We start from the raw sequence: 18,331 nt of genomic DNA, 5'->3' as shown, positions 1-18,331 counted from the left end.
GAGGCCAGCAGAGAAACCACCCAACTTCTCTCACATGGAGGCTTACTAGGCTCCAGGAAGGTCTTCTTCATTTTGCTGCAAGCTTTTAGGAGTTAACCAGAAAGGGAAATGCTCACTGGGTGAAGTGGGCTTTCTGACCCTGACATTGGGCTGCCTTAGCGTAGCTGAAGATAAATTGTCCCTGGTGAAAAACAGGAGTGCATGGTGCAAGGGGAAGCTGGTCGGGTGTGACCACCAAGGATAAAGCCCCAGTTTGTCACCCCCCTGTTGACCCGTGATCTTGCAAGACCATGAAAAGGTCTTGCATTTCACAAATGGTGTGCATATGCTGGGAATCATAATCCACAAAGGCTGCAGGGCTTATTTTGGGGTAGGATCTCAAGGACTTAACAGCTTTGGGGGCCAGAGTGTGAACCTGTTACCCGGCAGCTGCGATCTCCTCACACCTCAGCCTCCCTGGGAAGGGTGGGAAGATCAGCCTGAAGATTAGTCAGCCTTCACATTCTTGGAGTGTTTGGCATAGAAACACTCCTGGACACTGACAGGGGGAAGGTGAAGAGCTACTGAAGCTCCAGAAGGTGGTAAACATGGCCCCTATCCAAATCTAACAGGGGTAGTAGGGCTGTTGCTTTATAAGGTTGTACGTGACAGGGGGAGTGGGGGGTGACTTGCTGGCTTACACCTCTCAAGTCAGTTCAGTGTCAAAATGTGTATTGGGAAAGGTGGACAAAGCACACCCCTTCATGCTTGAAGTGGGCCACCCTCCTTAGTTTCCTCTTAAAGGAATTTAGTCCACGTGCTCAGAACTGGTGTGGGGCAAAACAGGGGATTCTCAGTAAAGCCATATTATTCACCTTCACGAATGCAACCAGGATGTGGCAACTGTCCTGGACCAAACTCCAAATAAAGTTAAAGGGAGCTTCCCAGAGTAAAGAATGAAGTAAAACATGATCCTGTAGGACTCTTTTTATCTGACGATGTTTGCAATTAACAATCCGAGCTTTTGTAATCCTCTTCGTTCTTGGTGTAGTTGATGTAGTAGGTAGTTGATGGTTGCAAGTCTCACGGCTCTGGTCTCAGAGCTGTGTCCAAATCCCTGGAGCCCGAAGCTTAAGTTCCTTACCCAGCTCTAATTTGAGAGCTTTGACTCTTGCACCAGCTGACTGCATGGATTAAATGCACGTAAATACCTTCATAGCGACTGGCAAAACATACTCGTGATGTTATCCTAAATTGGGATGCTCTCTCTCCAGGAGTGTCAGTTTGATGTTATCACCTACTCAGCAAATAAATCCCTTTATTGAAAGAGGGAGACTTCATGCTCTCCAGTCATACCCACTTATAACCAGCTTCTTTACCCTCTATGTCTGCTTCTGCTCTGCTTTGCCATCACAAAAGCTGGTTTTCTAAACGCTGTGGTGCAAAGATGCTGTTATTAATGCTTCGATATCATCTCTATTTCAGCTCAACTTGCTGTGAGTCACTCTGATGTTTGCACCTTGGTGCTCTGTCTTATTGGACTACGAAAGAGTCAAGATAAGAGTTTCCATTTCCAAACACTCATCTGCCTCCCAAGCTAATGGGGTCAGACAGGTCTGCCTGCAAGACACGGATTTTCTTAAGGGTGTCACGTCACTGACAAGAGCTATGAGAAGGTGGTCCCTTCACTATGAATCAAGCATTCCTTGGCTTACAGCATTTGCTATACAATCGTGCACAAGGCAATGACACACATCCAGCATGAGACACACTTCATTCCCCACCCCTCCAAAATGGTTGAGATTCCCTACACTGATTCCAAGAACTAGTTTTCTGCTGATTTCCCTTTTTGTAAGCATTTACATTAATTTCTGACTTCCTTCCCCACCGCCCCCCCCCCCCCCCCACACACACACACTTTGCTGTAGGATTTAGGTGAGCACAATGAAAACATGCTCCCTGTTAACCTCAGACATCAATAGTTTTGGACCACATCTTGGGCTGTGTTTCCAATTCATACAGCTAACATCTGTGCTGGTTCTTCTTACCCAGAGGCTAAACAGCATGGCAGAACTGAACTCTGACATCTCACCTTCCAACCTGCTTAGCTGGAGCAGCCCTTAGCCAGTCTAAACCCTGAAAAACATGTTTGGGAGGTGCAGGTTGACCCCAAGCAGAACTATTCCAGGGATCTTTCACTGTTCACCTATCAGGGCTTGCTGCTAGACCAGCTTCCACCAAAGCTTCAAGACCTTCCAAGAGGGGAAACAGCTGCTGGGAAAAGAAACATAGGTAGGACAGGCAACTGATTATGGGAGAATATCAGTGAGAAAAGAGAAGGGGCATGAGGATACAGGGGACTGACTATGGGTGGCACAGGATGACCTGGAGACACCACCAAGCTGCTACAACTACCATAAAGCACAGAGGGAGCAAGCAGTGCAGGGCTCAGAGCAATTTTATTGTGAAGATGATAATGTGCCAGCACTGAGGTCTGTGCCTGGCCATGTCTCGTTTAGTGGTATGTGAATAATCACTTTGACAAAGGGCTCGCACATCTGGGGAGGAACCCGGGAAGTTCCCCAGACAGGCTGCTGCTCCATCTGTTCAGTCCCGATGAGAAACCGGGCTGATTTGTCAAGTCACCAAAAAGTGTGGTATATTCCGGTTTGAGAGTTTTCCTTGGTAGGCTCCTAGGAATTGAGGACTTTGGGGAATGGATGTCTGACGATTTTTTATTATTTTTTTTTCACAAGTCTAACCAATCTCATCATGTTGTAAAAAATAAAACCAGAAAAGCAGAAAAGCGAAGTTCTGCGTGTGTGTGTGCATGGAAATACACAGCTGTAGGAGGAATTTCTGAGAGCAATTTACCTGGAGAGGACTCCATGTCTCCATCCTGGGCTTCTGAGGATATTTGTCTGAGCCAAAACGTTCTTCATTTTTAGAGAATGGAGAAGGTAGGCTATTTCATACTCTAAAAATGAGTGCAACGTTAATGAAGCCAAAACCACAGAAGGGCTCAATTACACTTGCATTACAAAGTGACCACAAAATCTAATATTGGTGGAGTTCAAATGTCTGCTGGCTTGCAAGAAGATGACCACAAGGAATGCAAAGCACAGTCTGGCTACTGCTGTCACCACTCCTGGGGAGAAAACCTGCTGGGCTAGAAACCTGCCCCAAGCAGCTGACGACCCAAGATGTAAGTGCAGTTTGCTGTTATTGTTGCTTCCTGCTTGCTAAATATCCCTCCTTTTTGTTTATAGGGGATCACGGAGGCAGGCAGGAGGTTCCTTGAGCTAGAAACAACTCATCAGGCTAGTGACAGCGACATCGTCACAGGACCCAAGGCCAGAGTGAGACAAATGCATCTGAGTCAGCAGTAAATCAGCTTTCCTCCTCTCCCTGCGTGCAGCATGACTACTGCTGATCCATAAAGGATGCTCTGGGCATCTCTCGTAACAGCAGCTGTCCCTCCGTTCAGAGCAAAAAGGCATCTGAGAAATCTTGGTATGTCTCCTGCCACACTCAGCAGGAAAACTCAAACTGCTCTGCAGGCTAAAAGTGATCTTGCAGCAGGGCCGAAAGGTTCAAGACCCAGTCGTCCTTGTCATAGCACATTAAAAATGGGTAATCATTCAGCTGTGCACAAGCAAAGGCTTTTATGTAGAGCACATGTAATCTTCTGCCACAAATCAGCGTGAGAAGCAGTGGGCAAGCTCCAGGAGTTAGGTTTCTGCTGACGCTTGGAGTCTATAAAGATTGCATGATCGGCAAGAGCCAGGTCTCTGAGAGGGGGAAATAAGTCAAGGATTCCCCTTTTCTATACAAGATGCCTTCCGAAGAACACCGAAGAGCACAAAGATTTCCTCTAGCCACAGGGCAGACGCACCAAAGAGCACTGACAACTGATGTCCCGTGATGCTCGTGGCCAGTGTTCAAGGGTTAACTGGCCACAGGACGCTCCATAGGAGGCCACACGTCAGTCCAGGGGTATCAGCCACGCTGACGTGCCCTCCAGAAACACCATGGCTCCTCTTCTCTTTCCATCTCATCTCTCAGCATGGAGGTCTCCAGCTCATTGCTGGTAAATAATGATTTTCTGCCAGGACTTTCCTTGATTTTCAGTGAGAGTAGTGCAGCCAGCAGATGTTTGTCTTTCAACAGCTGAACAAAGTCCCAAATTCAAATGTTTTGGTAAACTTTATATTAAACATTTTGACTGAACAAAAACTACATGTATATTTATTAAGGGCAGCTTTGACTGAAGACATCACATTGAAGTACCATGCTCAGATATTTGGACTCTGCAGTTTTCTCTCTGAATGCGCTGTTTCTTTATCTGCCTTTTGTTTCATTAAGATTCAGGCTACAAGAATTTCAAGCCTTGGTCAGGCTTGGGCATCCAGCTCATGTCAGATGTCCCTGGCACTACTTTCGGTGCTACAAATTTAATTCCTCTCTAGTAGTACTACAGCCTGAAGCTGTACCTTGTCCTGGAGGTGAGAGTCTCCATTGCCCATTGGGGTTTTTACCCCAGATCTTCCCAGATCTAGATGGCTCCTCTGCAAATGCATTGCTGGACTCCATATGTCAAGCCCAACCCGGGCCATGAATAAAGACAGCCTTTGCCTTAGGTAGCTGATGCTGTGAAGAACCAAGGTCACAGAATCACAGAATGGCAGGGGTTGGAAGGGACCTCCAGAGGTCATCTAGTCCGACCCCACTCCCAAAGCAGGTTCACCTAGAGCAGGAATGCATTCAGGTAGGTTTTGAATATCTCAGGAGAACAAGACTCCACAACCTCTTTGGTCATCTAATATCTCTTCAAATGACTGCAGATATTCTTCATATGCCATTAACAATTGAACTATGTCCAACTTAATGCAAATTTGAAAAAGGGGGTTCAGAAGTATCCTGCTGTAAAGCAGCAACTGAAAGCTGTTACCTGAAGCCTGCTTGATTTACCATAGCATTTTTTGGCCCTCTATCATGTTTCCTCTCCCCAGAGCAGCCTAAGAAAATGACCACATTCCTAGAAGATTCTGGTGGTAGTGGTCATGTTAAAAATATCTTCCATAGCGTCCTTCCAGCTACACAGTGAAATATGGCCTCTCTGGATATTGCTGGGAATGTGGGACCGTCAGGTACTGTGCAGTCACGATGACTTGCAATTCCATCTCCTGTTGCTTTCCAAATGAAGCACAGGGAGCTGAGGTGCAGACGTGTGGCATGGGCTCCCCAGCGCCAGCAGTGCTGTGCACACCTGGCGCCGTGGAGCTGCCACTCCTCTGCCACAGTTAGGTTGCTGAGAAGATCACTGCCGTTCCTCCTGCGGTTCAGTGCTTCTAATATTCTTGTGTAAGTAACGGAGTGAACCATTTGTGGTTGGATTCAGCTGACAGCACTGCTCTTAAACAGCAAATACGTGATCATTTGCTCTTGCACTCCCTATGAACAAATAAACCCAGTAAGACCATCCGGCTCCACGCTTGCATCTCTCACTTTAAGAACGCAAACCCTTAAGTACAGTCTGCCCACGTGTTTCTGGTGGGTTAGAAAATATTTACATTGCGACAGCCATCGCTGAAATGTGGTCACTTCTGGGAAGAGAAGCAGCTGCTGTTTACTGAGGGAAGGGAGGCTTTGTGGTTTGGACAGTGGCTGGAGCCCAAGATTTTATTCTGGTAACACCACTGCTGGGAGCTGTAGCATCATGTAGACAGGTCTTTGCAAGACAGGCATTATACAGCTCAGGTGCTGGTGGCAACGTAACCACAGACATGAGCACGGAGCCCTCTGTGAACTGATTCATCTGCTGTCTTGGGTAAATTATGCAGCCCATTTGGACCTCTGTTCTGTTTAACTAGATTGTTCCAAGCCAGCAGGCTCATAGCGAGCTCTGGTACCCCTGGTACCTAGCCCTAGAAGATCCTGAAGTGCAACCAAAGGGTTACATTGCAGATTAACTCCTTGAGGAATCTGGATGGATGGAGTGTGTCTGCACAGAGATGGTGGAAGGGCAAAAAAGGAACAAATAGTGTTAATTAGAAGTTAATATGTGTGTCTGCAGCCCAGCAAGGTCCAATCCTCCCTTGGTTGAGGCTCTGACACATCTGACCTCTCACTGTTCAAGACTCCACATGGAGAGGTGGCTAACTCAGCTGAGACTGGAAGGTAGGAAGAATCTCCTAGGTAGACCTTCCCAAGGGACTTTATTAGGCAAATTTAAAGCACTTGTATACCTTTCAGATCTCCTTTTGCTCGTCTTCTCAGAAATACCCCTTTTCAGTGAGGATTTAGGAAATGGCTGAGGTGAGTTGGGAGCTCTCCTACAACTCCATATGGACAGATGGGATGTCCCATGGTATAAGCCATGGGAATGTATCACCCCTCTCATCTACCAGCGTGATTCAGATGCAGGTGGAAACAGCAAAAGGCCTGTTTTGCCAGACATCAGAACACAACAGAAGAGGTGAAGCTGAAAATGGCCAAATGGGGATAAGTAGGAGGTGGCCTGTTGATTGTTTTATTTTGTAAGGAAAAGGGTCCAGTTGGATCCTATCCCTAGTAAGGCTTAGCTTTTTCTGTAAAGGTAGCATAAGGATATCAGTGGTGGCACATATCTCAAACCAGACAATACTGGTCTTACTGGAAATGCTTGCTCATTTAGTCTTATGCCTGGATGAGCTTTATTTGGTAACCAAACCGGATAGGTTTTTTTTAATGGGATCCAGATGTGAAGCAACCTTTAAGCATTAACAAGGAGTGGTTTGAATCCGCTGGGTACAGATCTTCCTCGTCCATCACTTTAACGCGATGCAGCAGCCCGGGGTTTTGGGAGGGACGTCAGCAGGCTGCAGCGGCTGCGGCTGTCAAACTGCAGGATGCCTGGGAGGCTGCGTTTGCAGCCCCTCGGGGATACCAAGGGGTTGGCATTGATCAGTCAGACATAGAAAGTCTCTCAAGGGTGGGGATGGGAGCAGCGCCCCTGTGAACAGCAGCTGGAGATTTTGCTTCTGCTCCCCTCCTCTCTCCTACCTGCCTGGAAAAAAGCCCGTGCCACCAAAAGGTGATGCGTGGGGTTCTCTGAAGCAGACTCAGAGCAGATTTGGGATTGTTAAAATAGCCTTTCGATACTTAAGTGTTAAAGCCTGTCTCGGAGCTGTGTCCAGCACACTGCGATAAGGGCCCGTTCCATTTTCGTGGTGACATTACGCTGCACATGCCACAACGCCAAGTCACGGCACTGAAAAAGGTGATGAGACACTCGATATACTGAACGTGGTGAATCACAAAGGAACACGAAGAAATACTCAATCAGATACTCAACCACAGGAGGACACTAACCATCCTGGACGCACTATATCATCTTCCTCTGAACGAGACACCCGTGCCGGACAACTGTTACAGTCCATCAGTTACAGCCCGTAGTCACCTCCAGCCATGCATGGGTCGAGCGGGAGAGTATTTTCTGAATTTATTGGGGGTTTTTTTGTTGCTTTGGAAGGTTGCCTGCTCCCAGCAGAGCACCAGGTCCCATCGCATCCTTCACTCTGGTCTCTTTCCCCATCCCTGCACGGGATGGCAGGGAAGAAGCGCCGAGCCAGAGGCTGGAGAGTGGCTGCCTCTTTGCCACCCCCTGCCCGACGGGGATGGCTGCATTTGTCAGAAAGCTTCCATTAGTCGTGCGTGCCAGCTATAATCTGCCGGCCCCAACACGGCAGCATCTGCTCCGGAGCCAGTATTATACAACCACAATTGGCCTGTGCAGGACACGTTAAAACCGTGGGCAGGAGAGAGCCATTGACCCAACCACAGAGCTTGTGTCTAGTAAGAGCCTTTCTGTGACTCTACAAACCTATGTTGTATTCCCCCCCCCACCCTCCCCGGTGCAATTTGGGGCTCTTTCTCTTGCAAGTATTATAAATGCACATGTATCCATAGGCACTAGCTGCTTGCACTACTGATCTTAAATTCCCAGTCCTGGACTACAAGGAATTTAAGAAGACTTGTAAAAAAAAATTACTTAGAAGTGGTGACAGTGGGATTACACGCAAGGGAAACTCCAATGTGTCAGATTTGTTGAGAGGCTAAAAATATGTGCCTTTTTTAGAGAGAGGGGGGGAAGTGACTGGCAAATAGTATTAATCTGAGGCAGCCTGAAGCAGATAGAAGGATTATAAAGCAGCTCATTTAGGACTGCAGAATTCATTTTCAGGCACTCCTTTGTAAAATTGCTCGGTGACTCCTGCGTGCCCGACAGAAGCTCTCCGAAAGCAGCGTGAAGAACACAGGGAGGGGTTTTAGCCCCATTATGCACAATTGCAAATCTCTGAGTGGAACATCATTAACTGTACTCAAGTGACAGCCAGGATTAACTTGGCTGAAACCAAATAGCAAAGAAACATGTAAGACTAAATTCAAGGATTCCTCAGAAACTGGTAGGATAATCTGTCACAACAGCAGCTTTAGGCTCCAGAAGCCAAAAGGTCCAGACGGACTTCCCTGCTGCTCCATGAAACTAATGCGTTGGCTTTTACTGGCTTTAAGGGATTCTGTGCGTGCTTGTGCACATGGTCAAATGTACGCAGATACACACACATCCTCTCCTTTCCTCTCTGGGGTGGTGGAAGACCCTCTTAACCTGTAACCATCGTCAGCCTCTCAGCCTTACAGACCCTCCTGCTCCTCCTGCACCAAGGGGCTGCCAGACAGCTTTGTGAATGAGCATGAGCAAAATCTCAGGAGAGCACACACCACCTCTCCCCCGGATGCTGCAACCCTGACATTGCAAAGAAAGGTGGTTCTTCACAGCCTGCCTTCACAGGAGTAGGGACTGCACAGGAGAAAAGGCCAACCTGCCTGAAAATACACGGATCACCGCACAGAAAAAAGGGAGCAGGGGCAGAAGGGCACCTTTATTTTGCTTTCAATCTGCCAGGCTGGCTCTTGGAGGGCCCCAGCAGCACCCTCTGGTGACCTGAGCTGTCCCAAGCAGCCAGCAGCCGCTGAGAAGAAGGGGCTGGGCTCTGCAGGGCTTTTGCCCTTGCTGGAATAAATCATTCAAAACTCTGACAGTCTCCAGGGAAAAGCGATGGGGGAGGAGAAGAAAGAAATGCATTGTGAGGCTCCTAGGAGATGGGTGAAGGTTACCTTCTTTGCCCAGTCACCCTGTACCGGGGCTGGCTCTAAAGGCAGAGGCAGTTGCTTGACCAGGTTACAGTGATGTGGGCAGGAGAGACATTAGTACCTGCTGCCTGCCCCAATTTCTGCCTGCAAGGAGGTGGTAAGGGGTTATTGATGCTACAGCCTCTTGCAGGGGTGGCTCAGCTGCTACCTTAAAGGTTCCTCGGGCATGAGGAACGGTGTCCTCCTACCACGACCAACACCTTCTATAAGCGTCGCCCAGAAATTCAGTCTTTCTGCTGTCTCCTCCCCAAATATTCCATTCTGCTGATGAGTGATGCAGCTTATTTTCTAACATTTCTTATTACCTGTCAGCTATCACAGTGCAAGACGCCTGCTACATGGGCTGCCAAGCTTGGGAAATCCCAGGCAGCAGTGTGCTACACATCTCCCTGGTGATACCAGATCCTGGACACATGTGAGGTCTCCTCTGCTTCCCCCGCTGCCCGGGGAATATCAAATCAGATTCACAGTCTCTCATCCCTGCCTTGCATGCATTTAAAAGCATGGGCTGAAGGCATCTGAAAGATTGCCTGGAGCTCTTAGAATAAAATCCGTCATTTATAACTTTGATTTCTCCAGTGGAAGTTAGTAATGTGCCATAAAATCATAGGATAATTTAGGCTGGAAAGGACCTCTGGAAGTCCAATGCCCTGCTCAAAGCAGCCTGATGTTAAATCAGGTTGTTCGGAGCCCTATCTGCTCAGGTTTTGAATATCAGCAAGGGCAGAAATGGCACAGCCTCCCTGGGTCCCTGTTCCAGGCTGCATCACTCTTTTGGGGACTTTTCCCCTCCCTTATAAGTAATAGAAATTTCAATTGCTGGAAATTATGCCATTGATTCTTACTGCTTTGCTATACTCCTTGGGAAAAAAATACGGCTCTATTTTCTCATTGATCCCACATCAGGTAGAAGAAAACAGCAGTGTGGTCCCCTCTTAGCCTTTTCTTCCCTCCAGGCTGAGGAAGATCTGCTTTTCCCCCCTCTTCTCACACACTGTGCCCTCCAGCACCCCAACCATCAAGTTGGCCCTCCACTGGACAAGCTCCAGTTTGTTGTATCTCCCTTGAATTGGGAAGCCTGAAACTGGACACAGTAATCCAGATAATCTTATAAAGCTCAAGAGAAGGAAAAAATTACATCCCCAGAAATTACATCCCCAGACACTTGTGTCATACAGCCCAGCATGTGGTAGACCTTCATGAGGGACCCCTATAGACTCCTGTTCAACTCCTTACCCACCAGGACCCCTTCTGCAAAGCCTTCCCCCAGCTCATCAGTCCCCAGCTGGTCTGATTATTCTGCCCCAGGTGTAGGACTGGGGCATTTGCTCTGGCTGAGCAAATTGCAAGAGCATTTGCACTTGTTGCAATCTGTGAGGTTCCCGTCTGCCCATTTCTCTGGTTGAATGGCAGCACTGACCTCCAGCATGTTGTCTGCTCCCCTCGGTTTCCAGGGAAAGTAATATCTGGCACATGAGCAGGCTTTTAAATGGGACTTGATGCCTGGTATGTGTGGCTTCTGAGATCGGAAAGCAGGAAATTCAAAAAGGTCATTGATTGACTGGTAGGATTATGCTTCCTGTTTTTGAGGTGACAACACCAGGCTCCCAGTAAGCACATTAACTGAAGGATAAGGGCAAAATATGTCTTAGGATATTGTTAAGGAAAATAGTCTACTACACATTGTCTGGTAAAGTAAAACTCAGTCCCAGTCTCCTATGTCTCAGGGCAGATCCAACCAAGATTTTAAGGAGCACTTCAGCTCCTTCCTTCAGAGTCGATTTTTCACTTTCTTGCCTGCATTCCAAGTAGGTTGTCTAGTGTCTAGTCTTTGATTTTTTACGTCACTGGCTCTTATATATTTTTTATGTAATGAGTCTTATGCAGAAAATCACATTCAGTTATGTTCTCTAACCAAATCATTTTATTGTGCCTCATTGCTTTACTTAGTCTCTTCTTAGAAAGACAACCAAATTCCCTTTGTTTTCCACTATCATGTATCACCTGGGATAAACAGAAATATTGAAAATACCTGAACTGCTTTGTGCAGAAGGATCTGGGGTATGACATGGCCCAACAAGTCCTCCTAAGTCTGGAGTGACTTCTGCAGACCCCCCTTGAGTCTGCATCCCATGTCACAGGCTCTACAGCACCAGGGGAGAACAGCACTTTGTAGACACAGACAAGTGTAGCTTTGTGCCCAAGAGCTGCATCTGATCAAATCATGTCTGGAAATAGCTAAGAGGACATGGTGGAGAGATGTGCTGACCACGCACAGGAATGCGTGTACCCACCCTTCCTCATGACTCTCATGCACTTGCATAGTCTTGTGCACATAGGCTTTTACATATATGCCTGCACGTACATGTGGATGAAACTGCTCTCCCTTGTTGTCATCTCCAAATACAGACCAGTAGATGTACCAGGAGTATGGTGCAGAGAGCCTTGAATGGCCACGCTGGAGCTGGTCAACATTTGGTGGAGCTCATTCATTTGTTGATGTTCATTAGAAAGCATCCTATGGGAGCCCTGTACCCAAGACATGTCTGAGGATCAGGCCACTTTAGAAAATGCACTAACTGTTCCCCCTAATTGAGATCAGACAAGTAACTTCAGAATTCAAATAACAGTTCACCCATTTTTATGTCATCATTAACTAATCACATCAGTAGCTCTTGACACACTTGGGAGTTAGGCTGATCAGCTCTGAGTATGCTCTTCCTACTGAAGCTGTGAAGACGGATCATTCAGGAGTTATGGCCAGGGTGGTTATAATTTCAGGATGCTCAGAGAGTGAGAATGAAACAACATGTGTACTTTGCTCTCCGAGCTTGGCTGCCTGTGGAGGAGCAGCTTTCACAGAGCTGAAGAAAGGGCTTTTGTTCCAATTAATATAGAGCTGACTACTGTGTGAGGAACTCAAATCATCCTTTCAAGTATGAATTACTTTACATCTGCAGAGGGATGTAATCTGCCCCCATACTGCCAGGTTACCTACCTCCAGTAGATTAGTTGTGGGGGAGGTTCCTGCATGAGTCAATGCTGGATCGGCATGGCAGTGATTGGAGGACTTCAGCAAAAATGTATTCATTTCGAATACATCAAATGTACATGAATACATCCTAGAAAAACGTATTCTCTCTGGATGGGCATCTTCCTTTCTTCTGATGGGGAATCTTAAAACAAAAATGTTTTGAAAGGGAATTATTTTTTTAGAGGAAGGAGGAACCTTTTAAAATAAAATAGGAAAATTTTCCAACATTATATAAATTAGAAAACAAAGACTGCGATGTGGGCATTACTCTCCTCATTCACAAAGGGTAAAGTTAAAACTTGCTTCTAAGTTCTAGCATTGGAAACATGATTCATTGGAACTGGGAATTTTATTCAGAGGCTGAAAAATTCCATTGAAACTCCCTGGTTTTTAAAATAATATTTCTTCTGAAATAGCAAATCTTTTCTTCCAAATTCTCCATTTGGTGTTTCCTGAGAGTTAACATGACTTTTGTTTTCATGCAGGTGGAATAATCCAAATGGAGATGAGGGTCACACAACTACACTATTTCTGCTCCAGAATAAATGCAGAAACGTGAACACACAGTGCTTAGTTCAGCAGCCTACTTCTGCAGCTGGGGAGGGAGAACAGTATTATTTTGAGTATGCCATTATTATTTTTAGTTCATATTGCCCTACCACCTTCCTCACCTGCTTAACCTAATTTCCAGCTGCTTGTGTAGGTGGGGTGATATACACAGTCACAGAACTAAACCAAGAGCAAGCTTTACACCATTTTATTTACAAGTCCTTTCTGTTTGTTGAGCTGACTATTTGGCTGTGCTTTGCTTGACCTACAAGACAGATCTACCATCACCAATGTTGGTACAAATCTGCTCTTTCCACCCATGGAGTATTCCAGTGATGACTTGACTTGGGGAGGAGGAGGTGGGTTGCTCAGTCCCCAGCATAAGGGCTTTGGAGGATGGGAGACGTCCTGGCCAGATGCATTGGGATGCTACAGAGGCTGGCAGGTGTTCTCTGTGGGTAGAGCAAGGTAACCTGCAAAGGTAGGGTGATCTTAACATTTGTGACCTAGAGGCCATCTCAACGAAAGCAATTTTCTTCTGAGGGGGGAGTATGAACAAAGAAGAAGAGAAGAAAGGAAAATATTTCCCATTGGGTTTGGGGGAAGAGGACAAAATAAAGCCCTGCTAGAGGCAAAGTGCAGGGCCTGAGGCTGGCATCCTGTCCAGAGCCAAGTGATTTCCTCCTTAAAAGCTGATTAATCCAAATGCTTTTCAATTTAGAAGGCAGAGATCAATCAATAATTATCCCATTTAATCCCAACATAAATCCTTTAATTTTTTTTTAATTAAAAGCAGCCAAGCACCACTGGCTGGGATACACCAAATTGCATTAAACCCTGGAGTCCCAGGGGAGAGGCACAGGCAGCAAATTGTGCATGTGATTTTCTTCTTTCACTGCTGGGTTTAATGGCTGTTCTCTCTGCCTCCTCGTAGAAAATGGTGAGCTTGGGGATGTGTCTGGCAATGATCAGGCAAATCAGACATTACTTCCAAGCATGCAATGACTCACAAACCAGACAAGCGTCCACTTTCTGGAAGGAGAACCAGGAAGAGGGAACTTCAATAACTCCTCCTTTTCTGCAACAGGGCCCTCCAACAGAGATAACGGACCCTGGTCATGGTCCATGAGGTTCAAATTTCCCAGCTCCATGTAAGCAAGATTTGGGCAACTCATAAATCTGGTTCTTGGGTTGAGAATTTCAAGGAAACCTAATATTATAGTATGTCCTGTTACCTGCCTGCTTAGTGCAGAAGTCTCTCTTCCTGGCTAGCAATTATCACAGTATAATTGTGCGTCTAATCAATTGTTTAATGTAAACAGTAAAAATGTCCCCAGAGCTGTATCTCAGTTGTCATCAAATTGTACAGCCACCATGCTAATAAACACTGCAGGACAGCTACGGGGTGTACGGCAAATGCCTTTGTTTGCAGCCTTAATTTGGTGGTTGAATTATGAACACTGTTTGCAACCTATTCTCAGATACATCCACGTTCCACCTCTGTTGGTCTAAGTAATTAAGCTGAAGTCACACCTTTCTTCTTTGATGCCAAGGAAATCTTCATTAAATGGTCTTTATATAAGCATCCTCCTGCTACAACTTTAATGGTAAAGTTTAATTAAAAATGCCACTAATTAAATCAAGCTGGGCTGTGTGACTGAACATCTATTCCATGCTCCTTACCTGTTGTTATGAGTCAGTTGTGGGACACAACTATGGAAAGGGTCAGAGGCTCACGAGGTTGGAGAATCCTTTCCACAAAAAAAAAAGCCTGTGTCTAGTACACCTCCTCCTCCTCCAGCTTGATGTGAACACCATCAGAGTTTTCAAAAGCCAGGAATTAGCTAAAAATGGTGATGTTGCCTTTTGCATAGCAAGAGGACAAGTTATCCTTAGGGCACTCTGCAGGAGGGGAAGACCTTCCCGTTTGTTTCTTGTCAGCAGATGCATCTGGTAGGAACAGCATCCCAGCACAACTAACTGTAAGCCAGAAATGAACAGTAAGGATGGCAGAAGCAAATACATTCAAAACCATGAGACATTCCCCTTGGCTTGTAGAGCAGCTTTCAATGTAATGTAGTTACAATTTTTCTCTTAACTTAACAATCTTTTAAAGCCTTCTTTGGATTTTAAGAGGCTGTTTATGTTGAGCTAAAAAAGGGCTTTGCAACACTGTCCAGTAACAGTAATGTCTTTGTTAGCAACCACAGAACAAGGGACCCTTATATAAATGCCTCCTTTTTGCTGGTTCCAGTGCTCTGTTTTTGAAGTGTGTGTAATTTAGATGTCTCTGTAAAAGCAACCCTTCCTTCATTTCTTGGAGTTTGAAGGTTTATTTTCTGCCAGCTGTTCTTTGAAAGGCTTTGAATAAAGCAAAGTTTAATTATCCATAGAAAAGAAAAAAAGAAAAAAACCACACCACCTAGTTATTTTCTGCAGCACCCTAGGATTTGAAATGATTGAGGCTTTTCATAAAATAAATTGTCAAATAGATGCCACACCTGGTGAAATTGAAAGCTGTGGTAGAGCCACACCATGCAGGCATCCTCTAAAGTGTTAAGCTTTACCTAAGAAGTACGCCGGGAATAGTTCGGATTACAGCAGAGGCTACAGCATCTCTGAAGCATGCATCACAGAGCATTGTTCCATGGGCTATTAGGGGTGTCCTGAAGATCAGCTGAAGATAGAATACGTTAACTTGAATGTTATGTGCTGTCCTGGCTCTCACCTGTTTCTACTGCGGAACATGATACTACTTAACATGGCAAGTCACCTTCTGGGGTGGCTCAATGGTGAAGATATTTCAGCGATGCTCATTAGCATGACCTGTGGGAAAAGAGTGCCTGTTCTGACACTTCCACGTGTATCAGCTTCCTGAAGGGAAAATGTGTTTAAGAAGAATTCAAAACTTAACGGTGGTGTCTAAGGTAGTCATTGAAATGCAGAAACAGAGCCCTGGATGTAAGAGGAGAGGATAGGAATTGCAGCGGTGCTTTTGAAACTACAGATGAAGTCAGGGAACAGCAGAAGGTATCACAAGACCTGTAGTTAAGACCTTAGTCACAGTCAACATCCACATCTACCTTCCCTAGACTTTGGGTCTGGACATTCCCTGGACAACTCACCTCCCCGAATCAGTCCTTTACCCCACAAAATCCTCTCTTGAATCTGACAGAAGCTTGAGAAACCAAGACAAAGCAGCAAGTATAGTGTTTGCAGTCACTCCTCCCAAGCTTATCACATGCAGAGCCTCTGCAGCTCCTGTATTTGAATTTTATGTTGAGGGGAGACACCCCCCACGACTCTGGCCAAGCAGAAGCCTGTGTCTTTTCCATCATTTCCTCCTCAGATCACTAATACCACAGGATTAACAATTCTGACGACTCACTGAGTGGCTGGGGAATGTCCCTGGGATCTGCTGCAGCTGCTGCTATTATGCTGGAGACACTCTGTAAACTCATTAACCGTTATCAGCACAGTGGCTCTCACCCACACAGAGCTGCCCCAACAACACCGGCATCGGGTTTTTCTCAAGTGTGTTTGAGGACACCAAATGCAGGGTTTGGGTACCTGCTGCTGTGGAAAAGTCAAGGTGAAGGATGCTCTGAGCAGAAGACATTGAGGTTTGAGGTGGCCATCAGCTCCTGGGTTATACCCCTTCTGAACATGGGCTTGGCATCCACTGCAGCTCTTCCTCATGCATGTGTGAATATCACCCTTATCACAGACAGCTCTGCAATGCCTTGAGAGCACAGCTGGTGACGTCTGACCTCTGGACCTCTGAGAGGAGGAGGAAACAGCTAGCAACTTGGAGACAAGGTCTGAGAGCTTGGTGTGATTTGGTGCTCCTTGAGGAACCTGTGGAAGAGGGATTTTTCCCTGTGCAGGAGCAATCCGTGCAGAGAAGGTGTGCTATAAACTACTATCAGATGAATTTTCCTGTTGAAATTCACCAAAGAGTGAGAAAGGCCAAATTTTAGTCCTTTTAAACCGATGCCTGTTAATTGTAGTAGGAACGGGTTCTGGCATGCAACCCGTTCAAGCAATAAATCCACAGTGCTAGGGAAACTCATCCATGCTCTGGCTGGAGTCCACATCTTCAAGCAAGGACCACTTGAGTAGATGCAAGAAGGACTGCCCTCGCTGGAGGAGAGGGGTGGCTGGTGAGGCCCTCGCTGTGCAGTGTGTGAGACCTGGAGGTCTGTACACCAAAGTGAGGTGGCAGCAGGGTGTTGCAAGAGGGGTTTGGCAGTACCTATAGACAGTGGAGGTGGTGCAAACTGCTGCTCCAGTGCCACAAACGCACCAGGAAGTTTCTCTGGGTCCTGTCAGAGGAACACCTACCACATAAATGTCTATTATCCGCCCTGGCTGGCAGCCAGGGAGCTGGGTTATGCTGCTGCACACCACCACTGACAGCTTCTCCCTACCCCTCCTGCCCAGCATATCAGGAATGACTAGGAAGGGCTACTGCACAACACATGCCATAATTGCAATATCGGCCCTGTCAGAGAACCTGTTTAACAGGGTATGTCCAAACACAATTTAAGAAAGGTCTGACATATGTGTTTTTCCTACTGGGAGAAAAAAAAACAAACAAACTAACTAACTAACTAACAATATTGGGAAAGCTGTTTCAGGGAAGATACACCGATTTAGAGCATTTTTAGAGGGTGATTTAGACCCTGGCACAGACATAAATCATAGCTGGGGCAGATCACAGTGCATCTTTTTTACTTACCCCATAGCAAGAGCTCCATGCCTATGGCTTCCAAGTGAGTCCTTTCTCCATGTATGTTATCCATAAGTGCTTCTTCCTGTCATTTTTCTGTTAAGAAAGACAGACACATGCTCTTCTGAGGATAGAAACCAACCTGCCTGGTTCACAAACACGAGTGTCCCTAGGATGTATCACAACGTGAGGCAGCCGAGTTGCCTTTGCCCTGGCACTTCCAGCATCTTTTCATTTTTTAGTATCTGTTCCGTTAATGAAAGAAATCTCCTCTACTCTGTGTGTGACCTGCTCTGCAAGGACATCAGTGGATACGCTGTTAGTGAATAATGAATTTAATGAGTTACAGTTTTACTGCTTCTGGCTTTGTACCCCTTTATTGCATCTTCTTGACATTTAACTTGTGTTGAGCTGAACGAACCTCCCTGGTATCTGAATAGTAAATTCACGCTTGAATTTTGTCTCTTGCCCCAGCATGGATTGTAAGCTTCAGAAATGGACTTTAAAAGTGTAGAAAATCATCATTTTTCTTGCTGCTAGGATCATAACTGCCTTAAGATGATGCTCAGTGACTGACACCATGACTGCATAGAAAATGAGGACAGGAGCTGACATATTCCAGGAAACAGCCTTATTACTTTGTAAACGTCATAATTTTCAATTCTTTGGTGAAAATAGGAGTAAGCAGAGTTCAGAGCAAAACAGTATCATTAAATCTGTGTTGAAGTACGGGGATTATGTTATTCTGGCATACACTTGGTACCTAGCTAGTGAAATCCCTCTCATTTCTCCTCACTAAATAAAATTTGACCTAAGTCCTTCAGGTTGCTTCTCCCAAGGCT

Source organism: Numenius arquata, chromosome 12, assembly GCF_964106895.1.
Source record: "Numenius arquata chromosome 12, bNumArq3.hap1.1, whole genome shotgun sequence".
Taxonomy (NCBI): domain Eukaryota; kingdom Metazoa; phylum Chordata; class Aves; order Charadriiformes; family Scolopacidae; genus Numenius; species Numenius arquata.
This window is presented reverse-complemented; position numbering follows the sequence as displayed.